Source organism: Phalacrocorax carbo, chromosome 5 (genome assembly GCF_963921805.1).
Source record: "Phalacrocorax carbo chromosome 5, bPhaCar2.1, whole genome shotgun sequence".
Lineage (NCBI taxonomy): Eukaryota > Metazoa > Chordata > Aves > Suliformes > Phalacrocoracidae > Phalacrocorax > Phalacrocorax carbo.
The window spans coordinates 51,741,491-51,769,187 of NC_087517.1; the positions used below are offsets into that span (position 1 = coordinate 51,741,491).

At 43.0% G+C, this 27,697-nt stretch overlaps 1 protein-coding gene across 10 annotated transcripts in view; it reads left to right on the forward strand.

Annotated features, from left to right (window-relative positions):
• Positions 1–27,697, forward strand: part of TSPAN4 (tetraspanin 4) — a 462,762-nt gene that overhangs the window by 27,930 nt on the left and 407,135 nt on the right. Inside the window, exon 1 of one of the 10 annotated variants that reach the window (XM_064452455.1) lies at positions 3,933–3,950. The exons of 6 other annotated variants lie outside the window; for them this stretch is intronic. The gene's annotated coding sequence lies outside the window, so the exon portion shown is untranslated. Of the gene's footprint in view, positions 1–3,932; positions 3,951–6,258; positions 6,361–27,697 lie in introns of those variants that run through there. 3 more of the 10 variants (XM_064452451.1, XM_064452458.1, XM_064452452.1) reach the window with 3 other exon arrangements.

The following is a 27,697-nucleotide window of genomic DNA, read 5'->3' on the forward strand; positions in this document are numbered from 1 at the left end:
TTGGCGCCCAACGTGGGGCTCAAGGGTTGGAGATAACAACAGCTGCTGGTCACAGCACCATGTTGTCCTTTTTGCAGTTGGTGTTACAGATTGGTGTTGATTTGTTGAGTCTGCTGTGTTCTGCTGTGATTAGTAATGTTTTGCCTACAAGATTTGTTATACAAACACTCGTTTTCAGCTTTATCTGGTATTTGGGGTTTTTGCTGAAACCGTTACTGTAGTTCGGATACCACCTTGTTGAGGCAATTAGCAATTATACCTCCTCCTCTGAGAGATTTTATATGGAGGAAATACAGAATAATACCTTTGCAACTTTGTTCTATGATGTCTGTGCCTTTGTTACAACAACGTCTTTGTATCTTGAACATCCTTGGGTGGTTAAGGTGCACTTACTGTTAGTTTTTGGGCAGGTTGTTTTGGTTTTGACTAAGCAACTTAAGAATATCACCCAGAAATCTGCCCCGAGGCTTGATAGTTACGAGTGGCAGGGCATGTGGGATAGCATGGGCAAATACCTAGGGCAGTGGGCACCCCCAGTGTTTTGGAGTTTCACCCCCGAACAAGTGCAGAATCCTAAAAAACTAGTAGAATATTTGGAGAAAGTATGTTGTTACGCTGGGAACTCCAGAGAGACACAGATAACTGCAACATGCTGGGGTCTGGCCCTTGCGTACCGAGCCCTGCTCAACAGCATTCAGTGCCCCCAGGGGGAAGAGAATGTCTCTGGATTGAAATGCAAAGTGACTGGCGCTGTAGACAATCCAGCCCGGACGACCGGCACTGCAGCCACTCAAACCCCCACGACAAGTACCGGAGCTAGCTCAGAAAATAAACCCGTAGCAGTATCAGTTGCCCCCATACACAAGCTTTCTTGGGCGTTGTGGGTTTTTGGAGAATGGATATTCCAAATTACAGTCTGATTGTAAGCCCTCTCTATCAAGTGACCCGGAAAAAGAATGATTTCAAATGGGGCCCTGAGCAACGACAAGCCTTTGAACAGATTAAACGAGAAATAGTCCATGCAGTAGCTCTTGGGCCAGTCCGGGCAGGACAAGATGTAAAAAATGTGCTCTACACTGCAGCCGGGGAGAATGGCCCTACCTGGAGCCTCTGGCAGAAAGCACCAGGGGAGACCCGCGGTCGACCCCCCAAGGGTTTTGGAGTCGGGGATACAGAGGGTCCGAAGCCCGCTATACTCCAACTGAAAAAGAGATATTGGCAGCATATGAAGGGGTTCGAGCTGCTTCAGAAGTGGTTGGTACTGAAGCACAGTTGCTCCTGGCACCCCAACTGCCAGTGCTGGGCTGGATGTTCAAAGGAAACATCCCCTCTACACACCATGCGACTGATGCTACGTGGAGTAAATGGGTTGCACTGATCACCCAGCAGGCTCGAGTAGGAAACCCCAGTCGCCCAGGAATCTTGGAAGTGATTATGGACTGGCCAGAAGGCAAAGACTTTGGATTATCACCAGAGGAGGAGGTGACACGTGCTGAAGAAGCCCCACTGTATAACCAACTGCCAGAAAATGAGAAGCAATATGCCCTGTTTACTGATGGGTCCTGTCGCCTTGTGGGAAAGCACCGGAGATGGAAGGCTGCTGTATGGAGTCCTACACGACAAGTAGCAGAAACTGCTGAAGGAGAAGGTGAATCGAGCCAGTTTGCAGAGGTAAAGGCCATCCAGCTGGCCTTAGACATCGCTGAAGGGGAAAAGTGGCCAGTGCTCTATCTCTATACTGACTCCTGGGTGGTGGCAAATGCCCTGTGGGGCTGGCTGCAGTAATGGAAGCAAAGCAACTGGCAGCGCAGAGGCAAACCCATCTGGGCTGCCGCACTGTGGCAAGATATTGCTGCCCGGGTAGAGAACCTGGTTGTAAAGGTACGTCATGTGGATGCTCACGTCCCCAAGAGTCGGGCCACTGAAGAACATCGGAACAACCAGCAGGTAGATCAGGCTGCCAAGATTGAAGTGGCTGAGGTGGATCTGGACTGGCAGCATAAGGGTGAACTATTTCTAGCTCGATGGGCCCATGACACCTCAGGTCATCAAGGGAGAGATGCAACATACAGGTGGGCTCGTGATCAAGGGGTGGACTTGACCATGGATATTATTGCACAGGTTATCCACAAATGTGACACATGCGCTGCAATCAAGCAAGCGAAGCGGGTAAAGCCTCTGTGGTATGGGGGACGATGGCTGAAATATAAATATGGGGAGGCCTGGCAAATTGACTATATCACACTCCCACAGACCCGCCAAGGCAAGCGCCATGTGCTTACAATGGTAGAAACAACGACTGGCTGGCTGGAAACATATCCTGTCCCCCACGCCACTGCCCGGAACACTATCCTGGGTCTTGAGGAACAAGTCCTGTGGCGACATGGCACCCCAGAGAGAATTGAGTCAGACAACGGGACTCATTTCCGAAATAGCCTCATAGACACCTGGGCCAAAGAGCATGGCATTGAGTGGGTGTATCACATCCCCTATCACGCACCAGCCTCTGGGAAAATTGAACGGTACAATGGACTGTTAAAAACTAAACTGAGAGCAATGGGGGGTGGAACATTCAAGCACTGGGATACACATTTAGCAAAAGCCACGTGGTTAGTCAACACGAGGGGATCTGCCAACCGAGCTGGCCCTGCCCAGTCAGAATCCTTACGTACTGTGGAAGGGGATAGAGTCCCTGTAGTGCACACAAAAAGTATGCTGGGCAAAACAGTCTGGGTTCTTCCTGCCTCCGGCAAAGGCAAACCCATTCGTGGGATTGCTTTTGCTCGAGGACCTGGGTGCACTTGGTGGGTGATGCGGGAGGATGGAGAAATCCGATGTGTGCCTCAAGGGGATTTGATTTTGGGTGAAAACAGTCAATGAACTGCATGGCACAATGTGAACTGCTATATAATACTGTGTGTCACCTCTGTGTTGTACCAATGATATCAGAGTACGAGCCTCCCAACCCATGGAAGATCAACTATGAAACAAGCCGTGCAGCAGTGATGGAACGATGACTGACTCGGTATGCAGCGACCCAACGCCACACACCATCTCTCCCACCCGGAAAGACTGATACAACAGATGGAGCCCAGAGTCATGGACTGGATGAACTCAATGGACATTTTTAATGGACATTGTACAGGGAAGGTCCATGAACTAAGGGAATGATGTCTGTGTATTATGTTAAAGGATGGGAAGGGGAGGGGTGGTGGTTGGTATGGTTGTATTGCATTATATGGGACCTGGGCATGGTGTAAATGGTATGGAATAAGGGGTGGAGAATGTGCTGGTTTTGGCTGAGAAGGGGTTAATTCTCCTCACTGTGGGGGTCAGCTACCTTTCCAGCTTCCCGCGCTCTGCCGCGTGGCGCGGGGGGCTGGGAGGGGCAGGGCCATGGTGGGGACGGCTGACCCCGACTGGCCAATGGCAGGTTCATTCCATACCATGTGACACCATGACCAATATATTGAGGTGGGGGCAGCTGCAGCGCCAGCGCGGAGGCGGCGCGGCGTCGGGTCGGTGGGCGGCGCGCGGCTGCGGCGCGGGCAGTTTGTTCCGGCGGTTCGTTCCCCCTCTCCCCTCCCTTCCCCCCCCCCGGGGCTTTGCGCCTCTCGTTGTTCTCCTTTACATTGCATTTCTACTGTTGTTTTCTTTTAATTTTAATTATTAAACTGTTCTTATCCCAACCCACGAGCGTTACCCTTCTGATTCTCTCCCCCATCTACCGGTGGGGAGTGAGCGAGCGACTGTGTGGGGCTGAGCTGCCGCTAAACCACGACAGAAAGTAATAGACAAAACCCCCTTATTTTCAACAGAAACCTTAAATAAAAGCTATATAAATTTATAGGCTACTATCGCTTTAATGATACTGTAATTCATTTGCTATTTCCTGCCTCTTTTCTAGAAGTTGGAAGCTCAGCCAAAATATATTTGGAAGATCAACAAAGGTTTGTGCTGAGACACGTAACCTTTTGGGGCAGAGTGAACCATCACTTTCTGGTGGTTCTCCTGAAAAACACTTCCTTCTCATTGCCGTAGGTCTTGCTCAAACTGCTTCCTTGCCTCTTTCTGTCTTGTTAGAGTCTGAGTTTGCAAATTCTGACACTAATAAATTACAGCGGGCTGGAAAGGAGGGATACTAATGGAGTTGTGTCTGTCAGTGGGATATTGTGAAGGTGCCTCTTCCAGGACTGTTTATCTACATTTTTAAAGGGATGTTTCATGAAAAGGATTATGAATATTCCTTAAATGAAGAGACCATTTTGCTTTAAAAATCTGTGATGCCTGTCATAGTGTGTAACCCATAGTAAGCTAGTGGTCAGAAAGATACTGACAAGGTAAGTATGGTGTTTTGTTTTTCAAACCAGCTCGCTTTCTTGGGGATCTCTGAGTTCTGATTAGACCAAATCCTGCATGAAATGCAGTTGCTAGCAGGTGGAAATGGGGAAACACACAGACTTTTGTGTGTGGCAGTGAACAGCACAGTGATGTGGTGGAACAGTAAGCGCTGCCTCATTGCTTGCAGTCCAGTCCTTACTGCTCCATCTTCTCAAGCTGGCGAAGTAGGAGAGATGTATTTTGCTCCCTTGCTCCTGAAGCAGTATGCTGTGGCAGCATGATGTTGTGTCATCCTGCAGCAGCTTAGAATGGCCAATTAAGAAAAAACATTAGTGAGGGAGCTGAGACACTGAGATGAGGCATGCCCTTGGAAAGGGGAATTTGATCAGATATGAGTGAGCAAAGGACTGCTTTCAGGAGTGTTTGGAGTCACCTGTATGGCAAAGGAAGGAGGGGAGGGGACTTTTCCTCAGCTGTATCACTGGGCTGACTGCACTGCAATGTTTCTCTAGAGCAGCTATCCCTTCTGTTGACTGAAAAATATACAGAGCTTTGTTTCTTGGCTTCCGTGGGCTTCCACCAACCCAACTAGAAAAATTACAAAGCAGAGTCTTGCTGAGGAACAAAAGCTCCTAGTGAAATTATGTAAGTACATGTGTTACACTTAGGCTGCGCTGGGGTGTGAGGGAAGAGGGTAGCAAGGGTCAGTTCTTGAAGAGAAGTGTGTACTCTGGTCTTGGAGATGACATGAGACCTGAATGCCATTACTAAGGGAAAGAAATGGTGTCTTTCTGAATCGTGTTAGCTGAAAGGAGGGTACTGTTGTGGAGAGGCTCCCTGCATTGAATCAAGTTTGTGTTCTGTCTCTTCAACTGCAAAGCTACAGACACGTCCTTTCCAATCTTGTGTGTATGTGCGAGATGGCTCTCTGGGGACCTTAATGTTGCTGTTACCATGGGAGCTGATTCAAAGTGGATTGTAATGCTATCAGAACTAGAAGATATGTGCAAATCCTGTTGTAGCATTTTACAGAGGTTTGGGATTTTGAATACTTCTTGAAAGAAAAGTATTTCTATTATTTACATGGGGATATAACTGGGTTTTGTTTGTGTTAAACATTTCTGAAATCAAACTGGCTCTGTCATAGAGAGGACAGCATGGCAAAACAAGTCAGCCTGAAGTGGGTACAAGTAGAAGAATTTTAGCTTGGGGTACATGTTTCCCCTGGGAATTGTCGTTCTGTTTTGTTGTAGTGTGTTTGAGTTACCTCAATCCTATTCATATGGTGCACTCAACAAAATCCAAAAATAATTTTTTTCCTTACATATTTATATCTGTCCTTTCCTTTGCCCTGCTTGTGTTGGCTGACACCTTCACCTGCTGCAGTACTTGAGAAAAGTCCTCAGCTGAGACTTGGAGGTGCTTGTTCTAGAGAAGACCACTGTGATAAGAGCAATGTGCTGTGCACCTCAGACTTGTTTTTCATCCATGAAGATTGGATGGTTATTCATGCTGGACCCCTACAGTTTAAAACATCTGCTTGTCACCAGAACTTGTTCAGTGACTTTAGACTTAACAGCTTGGGGGCTGAGCTCTAGACCTCCAGGATCTTGAGATTCCTCTGCTGACAGTGTTTCTAGCACTTACAGCATCTCAGTCCAGTAGCACAGCGGAGATGGCAGATGTGCTTCTTTGGAAACTTTTTTGTGTGAGGTTAAATTGAAACTCTAAATTTTAATTGCTAATTTCTTTTAGAAGGAACAGTTTGTCTCTGACCTACATATGGGACTCAAATGTGACTTTCTTGCTCTTTGAAGACTTTTTATTGTTCAAAATTGGGAATAGTATTAAGACTACAGGGCTGCTGTTGTCTCTTTTCTTGTAACTTTGTTTGTTTGTTTTATTTTCTCCTGGTAGTGTGGACTCTCTTCTTCATGAAGAATTAAAGCTACATCAACTGGTGGTGAGTTAGGAACTATTATATTGGTTGCTGTTTGTAGGTCCACTGGGGAATTATAGGTAAGCTCTTTCTGAGCAGAATTGATTAGTTTTTTCTTATGCCCTCTCTGTAGGAATCTTAATTTTTTTTTTCTGGGGAGGGTGGGGTGTGTGCGTTTGTCTTGTTCACAGACCAGGATTTTTTCTGTATTGAGAAAAAGAATCTTTAGTATTAAGGCCTTGTAGATTGTGACGACTTGTCAGAAAACAATGACAAGACCTGCAAACACCTCTGGAAACCATTCTTGTCCTATGCAAAATCTAATTCTTTGTTCCAGTTTTATTGGAGTTGTTTAATCTGTTTTTCTCATTTCTGAAGAGGAAGTGTTTTCTGTCCATTAAGTGCACATGCTGTTAAGAAGACTTAAATGTATCATTCCCTAGAGATATGGCATTTTCATAATAACATTACTATTCAGGCAATTTAATTCAGATTTTATCAAATATTCTAGGCAGGTCTGTTTCAGGAACGGAATGTGAGGATAAAGATGTGCACAGCTGAGGAAGCCAAATTAGAGTGAGGAGCAGAATATTGCCAAGGAGCTGGAAAAGAGTTGTTCTAGTTCAAGGAGAGGACAAGCATTTGGTGCAAGTGGCATGAAAATGAGAGTGTGCAAAACAGAGAGGAAACAAAGGCTAGTATCCCATGCTGGATAATAAACTGATTGTTCCCCTTATTCAGGGATTCCAAAATACATCACAAGCATCAGTGAATGATTTGGTTGTACAGTCATGGTGTACTTCAGCACTAGTATGTGTCGTAAAAACTGTCATGGATATTTATGGTAGGACAATGGTTGATGATTTGGCATTTGGTTCAGTAGAACAGTATTCCAAACGGATAAAGCTATTCTTTACAGAAGAGACTGGCTTAATGGAAGGGAGGGGAGGAAGATATTGGCCCTAGTCTGTGAAATGAACTTTTACTGCACATGATTTGCCTGAGCACCTTTCGTTCAGGGCACATGCTTTCAGCTTCAAAAAGAAGCTGTTTGTACCTGTTAAACCTATATTCTCTCAAAACAATTCATACTGCAGTGCATATGATTCTCCCTCAGGGAAAAGAGAGAATAAACTGAACACCAGATATTAGCTGAAGCACTTAGCACACTGCTGGGAGGCACTTCGATATGACAGTGATATAGGCAGTGTCAGAAGTGATGCAGCACAGAAGAGAAGAGATCTGTGCCAGCAGATTGTGTTTGATGTTCACTACAGTATTTCTCTAGAGCACAGCTATGTTTAAGCACCTAAGCCAAAAGCATTTTTGTTCCGCAGCCCCCAAATACTCTGTAAATACAGCTAGAGCACTTTGTGGCTCCAGCAAATGCAAGAAAGTAGGGAGGTAACTCTTTAAGATTAAGGCAAGCCATCTCTGCCAGGAAAACTCACCTCAGCATAGTAGCTGGCAAGCTCCTGTCAACCCTGTGCTGTTTGCTGATTGAGGAAATAATCCATGAACTAATACGTTACAATTTCTTGACTGATTTTTGTGGACAGGATTTTTCCAAAGCTTTCTTTGGTATTTAAGAACCTACTTGTTGCTGAGTTGCCTTGGACATGAGCATTGATTCTCTGAGGCGATCCGGAGAGTGTCTGGATGCTGCTACTGCATCCTTGTGAAGATGCTGGCAATGCTGTATAAGCAATTCATGAGGCCTTATAGGCAAGGGAGAGAAATCACTTGTTTGTGTATCAATGGGAGGGAAAAAGGCTGCCTCCACAATGCCTGCAGAGTAGACTATAGCAAGGGTTTGGGACTTGCAGTGGAGAGTGCAGCCCACTGAAGAAAGTATGTTGATATTGCAAGGGGTTCTGGTGTCAGAGAGCCCATGCCTTATATACCAGGTGCTTGGTCACTACTTTTATGTAAAATTCACATGCTTACTCTGAAATCAACTGTAGTTAACTAGTTTTTTGGACAGCAGGAAAGATGTTGAAAGACTATGGCTTTTCCATCTTCCCTGCCCCCGCCCCACCCCGAACAAAGCTACTCTGTTCAATCTGGGCTTTTGATTTTTGAATTCATTTCTAAAACGGTTTCCTGATAGAGAACTTTATATTCCTAGCCGTGAAAGACTGAGCTTTAGAAGCACTGTTTTAATTTAAGAAACTTGATCTTTAAAAACGCTCTGCCTGCATGGGCACTGTATGTTAGCACTTTGGGCATGTTCCTGTGCTGATTTCTTTTCAAAGATACGCTTCTCCCTATATCTTGTTCAAAGAGACTTCTACTTCTTTTTGAGGGCTGAAGCCAGTACTGTCATAAAATGTGGTAATGTCTTCAAACTGATAATTACCTGGAGATATTTTTTCTTGGATAAATTCCTCTGTCTTTGTTTCCTGTCCTGTGTGCAGAAACAAGGCAGCAGTATAACTCTTATCTGCCTCCTGTTTTGTCTGATCCTGTTTTATGGAAACCCTTCTTCAAGGGTCATAGTCATGCATTTGAATGGGGACACCGTATGATCTCTGCTGTGCTGGAAGGGCAGCATAAAAATGACAGAAGCAACAAGACAAAGTGCAGTGTGAACAAGCTCCAGTAGCTTAGTTTTGAAAAGCTTTGTTCAAGGCATCACATAAATACGACAGAAGATAGTTTTATGGTTTAAAAAATGAGGAGAGAATATGTAGGTAATCTTTGCAACCAGGTAAAAATATCATAGTACACATAAAGTGAAGTGTTACAGCTTCCTGTGATCTAAATTGGCATCTAATCTTCGTCAGTAGGTGAAACAACACTTGATGTTGTTTATATTGAATGCTTTTTTTTATCACTTAAGAACAAAGTGGTGTTTTGAAACCTTTATTATGTGAATCAGGCAAATAAGGCAATTCAGGTAATAAGTAAAATCTCTGAAGATCAAGGAAACTCCATGCTTTACATCATATTTATAATTGGCCCAGACCTTTATTTTAATGTTCTGAATCTATGTCTGAAAACTGCGTTAAGGGGAGGAGTAGTCTGCATAGAAAGAGGTTTTGCTCTTAATGTTTAGAGCCTAAAACTGTGTTTTGCCTATTATCCAGGGTCTCTTTCAAATCAAAAAGTTCCTTTTTCCTTAAAAGGAGATGCTAGGCTGCTACAGGGAGCAATTTTTTTCTGGTCAACAGTAAAACCTTCAACTTCCATTAATTCTGTCTAACTAAAGCTGTCTGTTCAATATCTTCATTGATGATCTGGATGAGGGGATTGAGTGTGCCCTCAGTAAGTTTGCAGATGACACCAAGCTGGGTGGAAGTATTGATCTGCTGGAGGGCAGGAAGGCCCTACAGAGGGACCTGGAAAGGCTAGATCGTTGGGCCGGAGCCAAATGTATGAGATTCAACAAGGCCAAGTGCTGAGTCCGGCACTTGGGTCACAACAACCCTATGCAATGCTACAGACTTGGGTAGGAGTGGCTGGAGAGCTGCCTGGTGGAGAAGGACCAGGGGGTGTTGGTTGACAGCTGGCTGAACATGAGCCGGCAGTGTGTCCAGGCGGCCAAGAAGACCAATGGCATCCTGGCTTGTATCAGGAATAGTGTGGCCAGCAGGAGTAGGGAAGTGATTGTGCCCCTGTACTTGGCACTGGTGAGGCCACACCTCGAGTACTGTGTTCAGTTTTGGGCCTCTCAGTACAAGAGGGATGTTGAGGTGCTGGAGCATGTCCAGAGAAGGGCAACGAAGCTGGTAAAGGGTCTGGAGAACAGGTCTTCTGAGGAGCGGCTGAGGGAGCTGGGGTTGTTTAGCCTGGAGAAGAGGAGGCTGAGGGGAGACCTTATCACTCTCTACAACTACCTGAAAGGAGGTGGGGATCAGTCTCTTCTCCCTAGAAACAAGCAATAGGATGAGAGGAAATGTCCTCCAGTAGTGCCAGGGGAAGTTTAGGTTGGATATTAGGAAAAATGTCTTCACCGAAAGGGTTGTCAAACATTGGAACAGGCTGCCCAGGGAGGTGGTGGAGTCTCCACCCCTAGAGGTATTTAGAAGAAGGGTAGATGTGGTGCTTGAGGATATGGTTTAGTGGTGGACTTGGCAGTGCTAGGTTAGTGGTTGGATTCAATGATCTTAAGGGTCTTTTCCAACCTTAACGACTCTATGATTCTATGATCTAACCAGTTATTTAGGCCTTCCTTCTGCAGATAACGGGAAAAGAAAGAGAAAGGGAACTTGGAAAAGGAGATTCATCCCACCTTGGTTAGTGCTTTCCTCAATATGGCGTACATGGAAGTCGCTGTTTCTTTTTACAGCCGTACAGGGAGCCAAGATATCCCTCTGAGACTGCATCTGGCAGTTAAACAGTTGAAGTTGTACACAGGTGTTTGCGTGATTTGAATCCCAAGCATAGTCCTTAAAGTAACAGCTGACTTTGTTACAGAGGCTGTACCTTGAGATCGTGCAGCGTTTGCAACCAGAGATGTTTTGCTTTGGAGGCTGCTGCTAAGTTTGTGGGTTTCTCATGCTGGTAGCTTACATGTATGTAGGTAAGCGTAATGGTAATTGTGTGAAGGAGGCCCAGCTTCAGATCGTGCCTCTGCTGTTGGACAAACAGTCTATTTGGGACAAACAGTCTGTTTGCAAAGATTTCACAACATGCTTGGAAGAAACTCTGTCCATTTGCTTGGACGGTTAACTGTTTACTGTAGTAATGATGATGAAGGATCAATCCTGTCAGCATGGTACAACAAACTTTTCATTAAAAAAAAAAAAGAGGAGCACATCCTAAATGAATAAAGGGCATATTGAAATAAGAGCTTATGTTATGTAAAACCAAAAGTTTTGGAGCTGGGAGGTCAACTCTCTGGGTTTTGGAGTGTGTTTTCTTCCCCTGAATTCACTGAATAATTCCACTGTTGCCCAAGTATAACAGACCTTTCAGAGTCCAGCTGGCGCTCCTCCTGGTATTCATTTGGAAGATCAGCTGTGGGAGTTAGTGGTTATCTAGCCGTTCTACTGTTTGGGGTTTTTTGTGGGTTTTGTTTTGTTTTTTTTTTAATGTGTGTGTATTCTCAGTTCAAGTCTCATGTCCTGGAGCTGGTTAAAGTGTGCTTGAGGGGCCCTGTTGTAAAGACTCCGGCAAGTTCAGAAGGGGTTTTTTAGCCTTTCATGCATGGGCCTTTTCTTCTTCCGCAATGGTGTGGTTTTCCTTTTTTCTCATCCAACTTTTTTTTTTCTCAAATGAATTTAAAATGCTAAAACTGGTAGATAAATAAAATCAAAACTCAGTCGCATGCGGTTCAATGCTGAGCCGCAGACTTGCTTTTTGATTAAACCAGCTTGTCTGTCGGACCACGTACTTGTCTGAAATGATGATAGCTATCTCCAAGGGGCTTCTGAGGGTAAGTATATTCAGGATTTTGAGTTCATATACTGAGTTCCCATAGGAGGATGGAGAAGGGGGAAGGTATTGCATGTTCCTGCTGTGCTGGTTTTGGCTGGAATAGAGTTAGTTTTCTTCACAATAGCTGGTATGTGGCTGTGCTTTGGATTTGTGCTGGAAACAGTGTTGATAATATAAGGATGTTTTAGTTACTGCTGGGCAGGGCTTTTCTGCCTCTCACCCCACCCCACCAGCGAGTGCGCTGGGTGTGCACAAGAAGATGGGAAGGGACACGGCTGGGACAGCTTACCCCAACCAGCCAAAGGGATATTCCATACTGTATGACATCATGCTCAGTATATTAAGCTGGGGGAAGAAGAAGGAAGGGGGGAACACATTTGGAGCGATGGCGTTTGCCTTCCCAAGTAACCATTACATGTGATGGAGCCCTGCTTTCCTGGAGATGGCTGAACACCTGCCTGATGATGGGAAGGAGTGAATGAATTCCTTGTTTTGCTTTGCTCATGTGCAGAGCTTTTGCCTTACCTGTTAAACTGCTTTTATGTTAACCCACAAGTTTTCTTGCTTTTACCTTATTGATTCTCTCCCCCGTTCCACCTGGGAGGAGGGAGGGAGTGGCTGCATGGGGCTTAGGTACCATCTGTGGTTTAACCATAATGTCTAGTGAAAAGTTGCATACAGCCAGTCATGCTTTTTCTCCTCTCCCACTTCAGTGTGTTAGCTTGAAAGTTTTGAAAAAGTTTCACTGACAAAAATAACTTTGTGTAGAGATGAGACTTTGTTTTGCTTTTTCTGTTAAATTTCAAAGAGCATTGTAGCATTGTAGGCTGCTAAGCTGACAAAAGAAAGATCAGTAGGAGAGAGAGTTTCTTCAGGCAAATTTCCTGACCCAAGACAAAGGCAGCAAAGAACTGTCAGAGTATGTTTTTTGTCACAGGAACAGAAGAAGAAAACTGGACACCTATCAATTTGGTCTTCACAAATGAGTTGCACTGAAGAAGCATGGCTCATTTGAGCTGGAGCCTGGGGTCCTGTGCTAGTCCTGGAGTAATAGTGGAGAAAGGATTGCTTTCAGGGACTGTCATACCAGCCTTGCTGTGCTAGGTGCTGGCAATGCAAAATGTCTTGATGGCAGACAGAGAAACCTGAGCTTTGCACTGAAATGACCAACAAACGTGATCTCTTTTCTAAGAGAAGAGTGTCTTTCTCTCCTTGTGAGTTTTTGATGGATGACTTGAATTTCTACAGAGCCTTTCCACCTTGGCATGTGACTGTGTAGGCCAATCACTTGCTCATTTATGTTGCTACAGAGCTAATTCTGTTTCAGCAATGGATAAGGAGTTCTGATGAACCTGCCCTTGATTACCAGCTCTGTTTGCCACAAGGGAGCAGTTATTAATGTGCTCTCATATTTAAGACTATTATAACTCCTTCATTTTGATTAATCTCATTGTAGAGTGTTTTAGTCTTTCAGCCTCCATAAAATGTAAGTCTAATTGTGGAAGTGCTTCCATTGTTTCCCTCCCAGCTGAGGGAGGAGGCAAAAGGGCTATTGATTTTTATATAAAAATAAGTTTAATGAGATTTGGAGGTTGGGCTTGATCCAAGGCTTACTGGAGTTGATGGTGATCAGTCATTAGATTAAGATGGATTTCAGGCTCTGGTATCTGAGTTACTGCCATGGTGTTCAGCTGTCTGTGTAGTAAGGGTTTTGCAGGTTTCCATCAATTGTTCAAAAGCAGCAAACTGTCATGGTGAGGGAGGCCAAGGGGAAGCATGCTGACCAGATATTTAACAGCCACTTCTTTTATTCCTGTGATCCTGTTGTCTCACCTTTCTGCACATTTCAACATTGAAAGTGTGGTCATGGCGCATGTGATAGTGGTTCATAATGAAGAACACAACCAGATGATAGAGCTTTAGCAACAGGGTTCAGAGCGAAAAGATTAATATCTTTAACTCTGAGATAATCTGTAATTTGGTAGTTATTAATTCTTACATTTTTTTAAAATGAATATTGCAATGTGAAGACCAGGGAGTCAGATAGAGGTAAGAAGGTGTAACAAACATAATTCAGATGTTCAACTGTGCCAGCAATTGGTCCAGGTCTGGCCCGTGGGCCAGTTCTGTTCTGTTTTTCTTGTACACACACACACATATATGTTGATGCTTTACCTATGAGCTGTTGCCTTTTCCTTTAGGAAGGAAAGATTTCTGTGACATGTAACAGAGGATGGCCCCACAACATTGCCCCAAGCCAGTTTGTGGCAGGCATCCCCAAAAGATCAGACCATCTTCTCAGCCATGACTGTCTCTGCAAATGACTGCTGCAGCTCAAGCTTAATTTCTTCCTCTCTCCCTCTGCTTTTTTCTGTACTGACTTTTGATTGACTGGTACTCTAGGTCAACCAAATATCATCAATTTCCCCTGATAGAAAACTGTGTGAACAGTGCCTCACTCTTACCTCTTCAACCCCCAGGAACTTGTTCTCTACAGAAGCAGGCTTTTTCTATGCCTTATTCCTGCAGATTTAATTTTTCAGGCTTTTTCACTATACAGTGTTAGGCAATATATTTTCAGCTGGAACAAGTTGGTGTGGCTGTCCATTAAAGTTAAGAATAAATGTATTATATCACTAGAAGGTGCAATTCATAGGTATGGGGAGAGGAGAAAGCTATCCGTGCATCTGCTTTGAAGAATGCAGCTATTTCTAAGATCCTTGTAAAGACAGATTTAATGTGTATGACTAAATGTAGTAAACCTAAGGAAAACAGCAAAATGGAGTATCTCTTCTTGGAGCTTATTCTTTTCTGTCAAGCACATAGAAGGAAGGCAGAGTTTTTAGTGTGAGAGAGGGATCATGAAGTATTGTTTATCTACTGTGTTACTGCAAATGAAAGGAACAGAGTTCATGTACCCTGTGAACAGTAAATGGAAGTGGGATCTACATAATACTTATGTTAAAATAAATATATTACCTTTGCTTAAGAAGCTGCTGGTTGCTCTCTCAGGTACATGGTTCAATGTAGTGATCATGAGCATCTATTTAAACTAATAGTTTTAAAGCTCAGGGCAGAACCAGTACTTTGTCCTTGACTGTCTTATCTGCTGCTGTAACACCCAGTCCCCCTGGGCTGTTCTGCCTGTTGTCATCTGGTGGCATGTGCAATGCCATCAAATGGACAATGCAGCTGGCAAGTTTCTTTCAGACTATCTGCCTTTCTGAAAGAGGCTGTCGTTACTCTGTACCTCAGTTTGGTTCAGCCTGAAGTGTAATATAGCTGCCAGAAATGTATTGGATGTTGTGCTCATTGCGGACCTGTTGAATCTGTTCAGGCAGTTTGATGGCTCGTATACAGAGATTTGTGTTTGGATGAAATGACATTGTGAAGAGGATTCCTTTTCTGTTGGGAGAAAACTTACTGAGGTGGGAATTTAAAAACATCACACCTGAGCTCTTCAGTTTTGTCATGTAGGCTTTCAATGTAGTTCTTTGTACCTGAAAACTGTCTTACCATTTGTTGTTCCCAGTTTACAGGTGCAGTAACTCAGACTAGAGGTCAATCTGGAGGAGAGGAGTGAGGCAGTGGTCTACTAAGGCCTGCTTGTGAAATAAACTTCACACACAACTTGAGATGAACAAGGTAGCTCTAAACTTTTTGTACACTCCAGAGGGTGCATTTGTTTGCTTGTCATTTTGAGGCTTCCTTTAGAGTCACGCATTTTTGTGTAGAGACTGTATGTATCCTACCTCCTCCCCTCCAAAGGAAAAAAGGTGAAAAGATTGTAGAACTGAAGAACAGAGAAAGGGGAGGGGGAGAATGCTAGCTCTGTATTTTTTCTTTTGAGTAGAAGACCCTGACTGGGAGAAGTAGAGGGTGCCTGTGGGCACAGAGGTTTTGTGCACACACTTGGGGATGTGTGCAATGGGTTAACATGCTAAAGGCCAACCTCCTGTGTGTTGGCCTTTACCAAGAACTATGTAGAAATAGTTGTGTGCTGCTCGTTTATATGAGGGATGACTCTTTGCAGAACTGTATGTCAAGACTCTATATTTTCCTGTGAGTGTAAAGGGCAGCAAACCTGGACATGCATTTGGTTTGCTCCAGCTGCTGAGCCTTCATTGAGAAGTCAAGCTGCAATTATTCTGTGAGTGAGGAGGCTATAAATGCAGTTGTGGTGTTGAGCTGGGGAGGGGAGGACAGAGAGGAAGTCTGGGTGATTCCCAGTCTGCTCATAGGTTCCACATCCTCTGAGGATGACCAGCTGCATGTGACCTGCAGTAAGACCTGCTTTTTCATGCTAGTGCTGCTGCTGTACAGTGCTGAAAGCCTTCAAAGAGAGGGGCCTGTGGCTGCTCCTTCTGCCTGAGCTGCCCAGACCTGCAGAAAGTTGTTAGAAGTAACTGGATGCTTGGTGAGTGCTGCTGAAGATCACTTCATGTCCAGCCTTGTTTGACTTTTTACAGTGAAGCTATCGGAGAGTAGGTTGATCTCACCTGTGGGATTTCCCTGCTTCCCTCATATGTGACTCCTGCAGACTTCTGCTGCCCTCGACCCCTCAATACAAAAACAGTGGCAGAGGTCCTTTGGTAGTGCTTGGTTCTGTTCGTGTACAGCGATGCTCTTTGTCCTGTGGTGCCTTGAATTATGGCGACTACGGAAGGTAGGAGGTGCTGTCAGGGCAAAATAATGTGCTGCCTGTTTGGCCCATAGAACAAAAGGCAGATGGGGTTTGCCAATCAGTCACTGCATGACTGAGTTCTTGATAGCTTTCTGTAGGCAGAGTGGTTACAGCACAGATCTGCAGGGCACCCGGTTGCTTACATGGAGTGTTGTCTGCCCTCTTGAATGAGAGATTAAGCTCAGCTGCCTATACGCACTGCTGTGGTGTTCTAGAAGTGCTTTCTTCTGAAGGTGGTGAGGCTCCTCTGCCTGTTCCCAGTAGCACGGCCCATGAGCAGTGCCTGTAAGCTTGGGTCTGGAAGTACAAAGTATTACATTTAAGAGGCTCTCTACTGTTTAAATTAGAACTTAAGTTTATGCTTGTTCTTTCCTGGAAGGACTGGATTGTTGTAGGGAGAGGATCAAGGACAAGGTGTCTACCAGAGGCATGAGTTAATTTGTATCTTGATCCAGGTAAGCGCTGGTAGGGTTGCAAGGTATTTATAGTGCTGGTGACCTGATCTGGCTGCAGAACCACTGTGCTGCCTAGTAGCTGGTTTTAATTCAGGATGTTGTGGATGTCTGATATAGTCCATCCATACAATCCCCACTGCCAAGCTCTTGCAGTGCCTGCTGCGAGCATATAGCTTTACTGTGTAAGTGCAGTGTGGGTGGTGGAAAAACCTCATTGTGAGGAGAGGCTTTTTGAAATGGCAGAGATGCACCTGTGCTTTCCAAGGATTTACACTTTCAGTAACTGTGTAATTAATACTGACCTCCCAATTTTTCTCTTATGGATTTATTTGTTAAATCAATTTGTGCTTAGATGACAAGATGCCTCTGACCCTTTATGCTTTGGATATCTTTTTATGCAGTCAATAGAAGTAGAGATAAACTGACATCTGGAGACATATGGGAGGTGACAGCATAGAAAAGCTGAAACCCTTTATAATAGACTTGTGCTCTTTCTGCAATCAGAATTGGCGCACATGGCAGTGCTGCTGCTGTGCTTTCCTTTGGCCTAGTTTTCTAAGTGCCTTTGCCCATACAAATTTCTGAAAAGTGATTCTTCCTGGGCCTCCACAAGCTGTGCTGCGAGCTGTCGCAGAGTGTTTTGCTCATTTGTTCCAGGTGACTTTCCCTGGGTAAAGGTGAGTCGGTGGCTGTGCTGTGAGTAGAACTGAAAATATCAGATTCCTGCTTGTTTGACTACAGACATCTGGGGGCTGATTTGATAGATTGCTTTTTCAAGTAGTGGATCACTCAGTATTTTGGATACATTGAGAAAACTTCTACCTGTAGCTTGCAGTACTAGCAAACGGATTTTTTTTCTTTAGTACAAGAAAGGTAGGTGGAAGGAGTACATATGACTGCACTGGGTGAGATTTACTTGGGTTTATTTTCCTCCCCTGCCCCCCAAGTATTATTCACCATATGAATAGCCCTTCCTTTTAAAAGCAATATTATGCTTTCAAAGACTTATAGTCTAGACATAAATTAAACTATACAATGCTAGAAAACTTCCTTCCTTTCCAACCACTCACTGCATACATCTATGTCCTTGCCAATGAAGTCTCAGCATTGAACACTGGTGTGTATCAAGGCTATTATAATCTGCTATTTGAAATTAATGGAATTGAGATGATGAACTACATAACTGTGTAGTGTATTTTCTAGATTATCCTTAATTTGAGAACAAGGTGCATGCTTTTTTAGTTTTCTCTTGTTCTGTGCTCTGATATTAACCAGAAGAGAATATTAATGAAACCATATTGAGGTTGTTGTAGTTAAATCTTTTGAAAAAATAATTTCATAAGTAACATTGCTAAATATCCGATGCCGTTTTATAGTTAAGTTTGCAGTGGAAGTTAATAGCTTGGAAACCATACTATAGCAGGCACAATGTCAGGCTATGAGCTTAACAAGATACTGTCAAAATTAAAGGCAGTGTATTGAGAGTCTGTCCCTAGTGACTCATATCTTTTGAAGCATTTGAACTCATTAGTGCTTAAAAGCTATCTTTCTGTTTTTTGAAAACCGTTTTAGAACTATTCTGTTGTTTACTTCCATATTTTTCTCTTTTCAGACGATTAAAACATGTTTGGCCATATAACATGTTCTGTGTATCCCCCTCTTCTTCCCCCTGTTATTTCATAGATTTTATGTACTTCACAAAGATATTTGCTTTTCCACTAATGGTATAACTCTTAACTGCACTAAATAAAAAACCAGCCCAAAAGCAAACCTCAAAAAAACCAAATCCCACTCAAAACAACCCTTTATAAAGCACCACAAGAATTTATTTCATTTGTGTCTAGAAAAAAGAGTGATGAAATGTGCATGTTTAAAGGGAGAACTGTCTTTTACTGATCTGGAGCTTAATTGGAGCACTGGGCTAGCTATTGAGTTTTACTGATGTCTTGAGTATGTGATAAAGGAGAAAAGGTTGCTTTTCATATTAAGGGCAGATGTATTTGAAGAAAATGAAAAAGTTGGATGAAATGGTAGCTCTGCTGAAGTTTGTGTTTCTGGGATTTCCCCTATATTTGTACATTTAAAGTAACCGCATTATTGTTTGGTATTTCTTCCTTGTCAGTATAGTATCTGAGCACCCACTAGAGTGTTGAGTGACATGATTTAACATGCAGCTTGGTGCAGTTTGTTCCCTTTCTACTCTGTGTGTGTCTTGGTTAACAACAAACAAGCAAATTGATCTTATGCCAAATGCCAGTGGTTGGTAATCCCTCTAAAATCAAATTGTCTTCTCGCAATTCATTGGGAAGCATTTGCTACTAGTGAAGCAGGTCTCTCAGGGGAGTAATATTAGAATTCCCAATAAGGAGAAAAATATGGGAGTGTATCTTATAAACAACCAAGATCATGTAGATAAATAGTAAACATCAGAAATTATATTATTTTCTCTTCTGTGTCCAAGACTGATGTGGCTTTATTCCAGTAGACATATTGAAGATATTTTTTTGACCCAAGAGGAAAATGAGGGGTCAGCTGCTTAAGTGGTGTAAACACCCAGAGCTCCAGAGGAGACAGACACTCTTGGTTTAGCCAAGCAGATAACTACAGATTTTGTGTTAAGTGTTTATATTGCCCTATCAGCCCAAACGAGTGTGTTTCAATTTTTTTTTCATATGTGAGGATCTGGCACTGCAAATCCAATTAAAATTCTAATGGGAGCATGACTAGAGTTACATAAATGATGTCTGCCTTCACATTAGAGTAGGTATCTACAGCAAAGATTGCAATGTGGATTCTTACCTTGCAAATGAACATACTGATGGCTGGCCATGCACTCATATCCTTCTTTCTCTCCTGTTTCCTCTGGGTGTCAAGTATAGAGTTGTTTATGCCAAATAGCATAATTTCTCTGGGAGTGGTTGAGGCTTGCTCCAAACTGCACAGTTGATGTACTCCCCTAAACTGTGGGAGACCCTGGTTCAAATCCCTGCTCTGTGTTCACATGGGAAGGATTTAACATAGGTGTTATGACTGTCCCGGCTGTGGGAAAAGCATCAGCTTGAGCTCAGACTTTGAGATCCTTGAGAATCAAACTGTGAGGCACAACAAGGACAGAGAGGGAGGTCCTGTTGCCCAGGGCTTGTTTTTTCTAAGCCAACAAAGCCTAGTAAATTTAACCTAGATGCATCAATGGCTTTGGGTTAGTCAGGTGGTTTCTCATCTTATTTTGGTGGAAATATTGTTTGCCTAAAACTTGAGAGATTATGTTGTCTCTACTTCCCTGGAGAGAGCTTCCAAGAAGACAAGCACAGGAGGAATTAGTAGGAATAACAAGGATTCTCATCCTTAGCTTTTGACAAGGATTGTCCAAGATAATTTTTTTCTTCAGGAGAGAAAAGTCTACAGTTTACTTTTCCAGGAAAGTAAAGAGACTGGCAAATGTGCACAGGGACATGAAAGGTAATACAAATGTAAATGACAAATGTATGTATTGTATTTTATTACTGATATGTCTGTATTAGAAAATACATGTGGAATATTTCTATTTTTTCACAAATACTCCTTGTTTTTATTACATAAAAATAAACCTTTACAAATTCACATGAAATGCAGCCCCATCTAATGAACTAACCTAGCCTCTAGTTAAAGGAGACTATATTTTCACCTTTTGTAAGCTGTGGGGAAATATTTATGCTTTCAGGAGTCAATGCCTGAGAATGAAGATACATAGTTTCTCCAGCCATGCTGACTCATAGCCGAAGACTTTGAGCTGGACAGAGCATAGAGACTACCTCACTGTGTCTTGTTTCTCTACCCGGTCTGACCAACTAGCATGATGCATCTGCCACTTCTTGCAAATTACAAGGCATTAGTGAAGGTCTATATGTGTATATGTGGTATGTTGGGAGATACAGAGGTTATTTCTGATCCTGCCCTGCACCTCCCATTTGCAAGGAATCTGCCATATGCCAAAAAATCTCTGATAGATCCCATCAGATTGAAAAGAGCACTGCAGCATTTGAGGAGCAGCAGGTCCTAGGGAACAAATTTTGAAGTGACTATTGTCTCCTGTTGAACAGGAACAGTTGTTGGTGTCTCGGCTACATATAATTCGGTGAATTGCAGTGAATTCCTTCACCATGCTGAGGGATCAAATTGAATGTGTAGAGCTAGTGGGAGGACGGAAGTGTTTGCAGCAGCAGGGGAAATCAGAGACTTCCCCTGCTGTCATTTTGGTGTAAATTAGCAGAATCCCAGTGAAATTGCTAAGCCCCAGTAACTCATATAATAAGATCTGACCCGCACTGGATCTTCGCACAGAGCGTGGTATGCCTCCTAGAGATTATGTAGGTTCCTCTTTGCAGAAACAGATTTTTTAATTGCTTTATTTGGTCTGGATGGTAGATACTTGATTCTACTAGTATGTCCGCTCAAAATGAAATCTGCGGTAGGGAATCGTTATTTAAAAGTAGTCTATTTTTTAACAGTGCTGCTGTAACAATTTAAATGCTCTGAGCCCTACATACAGAGCATAGACCCTGATGGGCTTTTTGTGTGTGTTTATTAGATGGGAACAGCTGGATATCTGAGAACACAATTTGTTACCAGGGCTGCTTTAGGTGGTAAAAGGCTGTGGCTTTTCCCCCAGCTCCTCTAAGTTTATTATGAAATCAGACCCTGTTGTATACTATTCATAAGAAGATCTGAAGAGAACGTTGTTCACCTGGCTCACTAGCCATCTTGGCCATTGCTTCTCTACAGGTTGACCCCTGGCATTGTGGGTGGGAGAGGATACCCTGAAGCAGGTGGCTGCCTATTGCTCACTCTTCTATTTGTAGGTTATCTGTCACGTTTGTCCAGAGCAAGGAACTTTAAAATATTATTTCCTGAAGAATGGCGAGTTCTCTGCTGTGCTAGGTGTCCTTTGCACAGGGTTGTTACCTGTCTTTTCATTCCGTTTCTGTGAATGTGTTTTAATTGCAAGGTTGAAAAGCCATGATTGTAGATTCTCTTCCTGATGTTAGTGTAGGGCACTGTCTCCTTGTGTCATTTTGCAGATCTGGTGATAGCAAATGCATCAAAATTAGTGCTGTGTAACAAAACCTGACTAAAGATTATAGCTGTCTAGTGTTAACTTGTAGCATGTGATTTATAGGACATGGGGAGAGTGGCAATATCTTCTAACCGTTTAAGCTGGGAACTGTGTAACCATTTGTCACTACTACCATGAGAGCTGATCCTCTGGCTCTGCCTGCCCGGTGGAAGCAGATGCCACCACAGGACTTTTCCCAACCATTCTTTCTTCTCTTCTTGCAAGTTCACTTCACAGGAATAAGAGCACCCTGTCCAGAGTGTGTGACAGCCCTGGGGCCTAAATAGGCATATGCAGGATAGAGTATCCTAATGCAGTTCGGATGCATGTGTTAGGCATTGTCTTGAGTTCAAGAGAACTATAAGCTCTCACGTGCTTCACTCTGTATTTTGTTGCATGCTCACAGCAAGCACCCAGAAACATAATGGTTGAAATTGCTTTGGCCTTTGGCAGGATTTTGGCTGTTTTATTACTACAGGATTTCTTTTGCTGGGTTTTGTACTAACACATGTCAGCATAAAGGTCCTGACTGAAAGGCTGTCCAAAGGCCTGTATATGCTAAATTGTGAATGGTCAATGTTACACACAAGTCTTGGAATGGTAACAGCAGACACTCAGAAGCAGTAAACTACTCCGAACACCTTTTTTTATTAGAAAAAAAAAACACAAACAAAACCAAACCCACAGCAAATTTTTCTGAGAATTGAGTAATTAAACATGTACAATGTAGTTGATTTTCTCCATCTTGTTCCAAGACTTATCTGATCATCATGTCCTCAAAATTCTTTTAAAAATGCTGGCTGTTATTTAAGGATGTTATTGAAGTCCTTCCTTTGGAGAGTTCAGGTAAATGTAGAATTTAGTTTAATTAACCTTCAGCAGTCTCTTTCTGCATGAAAAGGTGACCTTTATAAAATGCCAACTACATACCTAAGAACCTGCTGTTTGCATTCTTTGTCTATATATATATAAAGTATGTAATTATATAAAGTAAAACACATTAAAACATGTTTAAACATTTTTCAGGTATTTAAGGACGCTTTTATTTGAACAGTGGTGTTGTATACAGACATACATGGAAAAACTGTGGCCAGTGGTAGGCTCAGGTTGTTCTGAATGTTATGTGATTTACCTGAGTCCCATCAGAATATGGGTCTAGAGCTGGGGAGTTTTGAGGGCCATTGTCTAAAAACCAAGTTGTATGTATCTGAGTTATAGCAGTGCTTGGAGGCGTTGATGGAAGTCACGATAGCTATGGACTAGCCTCTGCTACAGGTATTATAGTAAGAGAGATTCTGTGACCCAAAAAGCCTGTAAACTCACAAGGTTGAAAAACGTTGGGAAGGCTGCAGCTCAGAGTGGGGGAGATGACTGTCCAGGTCACGTTGCATGGCTGCATTTCTGCTGAACCCCTGCTAAGCATGCTGTCCCCTAGACTGACCTGTCTTTTCTTGTTCTTAGATTCATCACTCATTCACATGCACAATTTCTTTTGTTTTCTTGTGCCAGGCAGTCTAGAAGAGAGACATCTAAAAAGCCCTTCTCAACTAACACAAGTGTGAATAAGCACAGTTTTTGGAAAATATGAGATCTACTATGCTTGTTAAGTTCCCCAGATTGAATTTGCCTTTAATATGCTCTTGGGGTTGGATTTCAAATGTATTTAAGTTTCTAAAGATGCAAACAGATGCTTAGTAAAGCCTTCAAAGGCTTTTAACTTGTTTAGGTGCTTTTGAAAATCCCTTTAGGTGTCTGTGAGTCTTTAATCCTCAATAAATTTGCAAATCCTTACAGCCTGTTGTTCAGCATTCAGGGCTTGAACAAGGTCTGGAGTCTCTGCCTTTTGCCCATATTTCTGTAGGTACATTTACTGCAGCCAGGAGGCTTGCATCCTGACTGTAACTGTGTAAATGCAAATGGAGTCCCGGTTTTTAATCTGACCCTCAATAGTGCAGCTGTATGATATCAGAATAATTGTTTCAGGCAGAGGGCTTATGGATTTTGTAATTGGCACCTGTCCTGTTGCAAAGAGGGGATTCTGCTCTCATTATTTGAGAAAAAAATCCTTCTTCAAAAAAAATTTGTATAGAGCGGTTACTTGAATGTTAAAATATACTTACTTATGGCATCATACAGCTTGCACGCAATTACAACCTCAGTTTCTTCTGCCAATGGAAACATGATTGTAAACAGATCTGTATTTTAGAGGGAGGGATTCGCTTAGGCAAAAATCAGAGATAAAAATACTGCTAACTGAATAATTTACAGTGGAGATGGATGGCAGAGCTAGTGCAAAAAACGTGCACTAATTTATCCTTAAAATCCAGCACGCACACTGAGATTACTCAGAAATGTTCTTCCGTGGTTCAGAGCTGAAATCAGTCCTGTTGCGATGATAGCTCAGTGGTAGAGGAAAAGAGCTCTTGGGTTTCAGACAGAACAAAAAGGTGCTGGATTTCTTTCCCACAATGTGTTCAGTTTGAATAACTTGTGTTTGGGCTGCTCATTTTAGGACCCAACTCCATTTTAGAACCTGATTTTGAAGCCCATAGCTCCAGTATGCTGTGAAAGAGATTGCCAGAATAAATATGCAAGAAATACTGCATGCCAAGTAGTGAGTGTAATGAGGTTTAGTGTGATGGCTGGGAACTGGTCCGTTGCTGTAAGGGAAGCTGCATCTCATGTTAGAAGCTGCCTCTGGTGTCCTTATTGCCAAATATTTTTTTTTTATCCTTTGGTAAATGAGTATGAGGATGATGTCACTTAAGAGCACAGAAGAAATTTTAGCAAACTTACTAATTTAGTAAATGGGGTAAAAGATTTCCACTTATAGTCTGCAGTGTGAATTTTTAAGTGGAAATTCTAAGGACTTCAGTGTCACATGGAAGCAGTATTTGGGTAAATCTCATTGAGAAAGCTAATCCGCCAATTAAGTTTTGCTTTGAGAACTGCTTAGGTTGTTTTTCCAGTGATTATTTTTTTCTTTTTGCATTTTGCATGGCTCTGCTTATGTAATAATAATTTTAAAAAAGACTATTAACCTCATGTAATAAACCCTTGCAAGTGATGAAATGATTGCTGGGAACTAATTGTCTCTGAAGTTTGTACCGTACACTCCTTTTGTTCCTGACACTTGCTCCATCAGGTCTTATGGGTGTTCCTTATAGAAGATGGAATTACCCTTGGCCAGCTAGCAGTAAAAAGTAATACATTACTCGTCCAGAGTGTGCACTAGATGATTAAAGAAGGGACCTTTAGAGGCTAAATTTAGTGATGCTGTAGCCTATTTTACTTCTGAAGTTCTCGGTCTCTCTCTTTCTCTGAGATAATGCAGTATATTCATTTTTCCACTTCCATTATTGCATAATGGTTCTTATCTCTAGTGTCCAACAGTGGGACTTATTGAGTCGGTGACAGTTTATTTTGACAACTTTGGAAAAAAAGGTGAAAGTGCCTGAACCATCTGGAACTTTCCATTGACCTGTGCCTCCGCTGAGCTTTGCATTAGGCCCTGGAAGGGGCCTGTGGTGGGATCACCGCACTTGTTCCTAAATTGTTGTGCAAGGTGGAGTTAAATCCTGGCACTGAAAGGACTCTGTGCCATAGACTTGTGCTGTCTCAGCTAGGTTTTCGGACCTACATTACCCTTAACTGTGAAGGCAAGTGACTCTTCTACAGTATGGTGAGGAACCAGGCTGGAAAAATGTCTTATTGCAAGGGGCAGTAAACGTAGGTCAGTGGAGGGCAGGAAAGAGGCTATGGGAATGTTGAGCCAGCAGAGTCAGATCTTTGTATCTTAAGGGTGACGTGGTATTTCGGTAAAGTCTCAGCTGATTTCTGCATAATGTTAGGTCACTTGTAGCTATTGCTGTTCCTGAGACCTAGATAAGCAGGTTGCTCTGGTGCATGTGGAAAAGCATTACTTTCTATACAAGAGTGAGCTCTGAGAGAGAAGATTGTTCAGATCCTTCTGCCCAGTGGTTCCCATGTTTCTTGTAGCCTTTCTGGTGAAAAGGGTGGGGCTTTTTTCGGCTGTTTTGTTTTTTGAATTTTTTGCTTGTCTTTTGCCCACCCCCCACCCCCAATCTACTTCCTTCTACCTTGAACTATTCTTCAGAGATGCCTTGACTTCAGATCCTGGTGCCAGGAGTATGACTCTGGGGTACTGCAGGCTGTCTCTAGTACCTCATCTCTACTATATCAGCACCTTGCTGAAGAGGCAGGTCCTGCTGATTGAGAGTTATTCTAGTTCGTCTGCCGGCCAGTGCAACATGGCTTCATCTAGGGTCGTTGACTTGTCCTCCTGCAGCAATAACTTGAGATCTGCCTGCCATCAGGATGACAGTTCCCACAATATAACCTGGCACTGATTTTTTTTTTAATGTAGGTTTATTGTGTAATGCTGTAAATCATATGGCTGAGTATATCTTTAGCATAACTGCAGCTTGTAGAAGTGACAATAGTGGTTTGCAGGGCCGAGGAGGCTTTGAGCTCTGCTGCTAGCTTGCTTTGTGAACTAAGCTGTAGGATGTTTGCTGTCTTTTGAATGTAAAATTATTTTAAGACCTGATTTGAGAACTCTTAAATCAGTGCTGACTTTGGGCGTGGTGTTTTTTTTAAGTCTCTAAATATGGTTTGAAAATGGGGCCCTCTGATAGCGTTCCTCTTATGCTACCTGTCTTCATGTTGATGATAAGTCTTTAGATGTGGCTGCATAATATATTCATAGTATGCTCAGAAATTCTGCATGTGGTCTGCAACACTGGAGGAGAGAGATTTGTATATCTTAATCCAGCTGTAAAGATGAGACTGGTTCATCCCAGCTGGGGTGATAGATTTACTGTTGGCAGTGCTATCAGTCATAGTGATGGCAGAGGCTCTCCAAAGCTGGCGGAGAGCGTGGGTCACCGCATGTTTTACTGCAAGACACACATAAAAGCTGAAATGCTTGTATTGCCATTTATTAAGCTGTCTGTATAGCTGTCTTGTTTTTCTGTTGTGTTAGGTTACATCCTGGAACACTTGGGGAACATGTGGTGCTCATTAAGTATTTCTCAATAGGTCAACAACAATCCTGAACTGGTGGAGGTCTGTGGTTACAGAGGTTGCCAAATCACTAGTGTCTGACAAAGCCAAACTGCTTGCAGGTTGGGAGCCAGTTCATCTATCATAGTCCTCTGTATTGCCAGTCTTGGAGACTTGGAGATGACACCAATATTTTGAGATGCTGTGTTTGTTTGTTCATCTCTTGGTGTACAGCTTGGGAATGCTGTCAGATGTTAGCAGGGAAACCATGGGGAGGCAGAGGTCCATCTGTGCCTAGTTATGCAACCATGGGATGAGTGCATGATTTTAAAAAGACAACTGTGTCTGATCCTTCAAGGACCCCTTGGTTGTGTTTGGTTTTAATGTGAAACATATGGCTGTAGTGTGGAGCTGAGGATAACGATTCAAGCTAGAGACACAGATCCTTGATGGTGACTCTGATCTGAGTTGGCAAATAGACGACTTCAACAACCCCTTTAAATCTTGTGTTGTATGCTTTTTTTTTTTCAGTTAGCTTTGTCATCAGTTGCTATAGCTGAATTGATTACTGGTGACTTGAATCACAGAATGGCAGGGGTTGGAAGGGAACTCTGGAGATCATCTTGTCCAGCACCCGTGCTTGAGCAGGGACACCCAGAGTAGGGGGCACAGGAACACTGCCAGGCGGGTTTTGAATGTCTCCAGGGAAGGAGACTCCACAGCCTCCCTGGGCAGCCTGTGCCGCTGCTCTGTCACCCTCACAGGAAAGACGTTTTTCC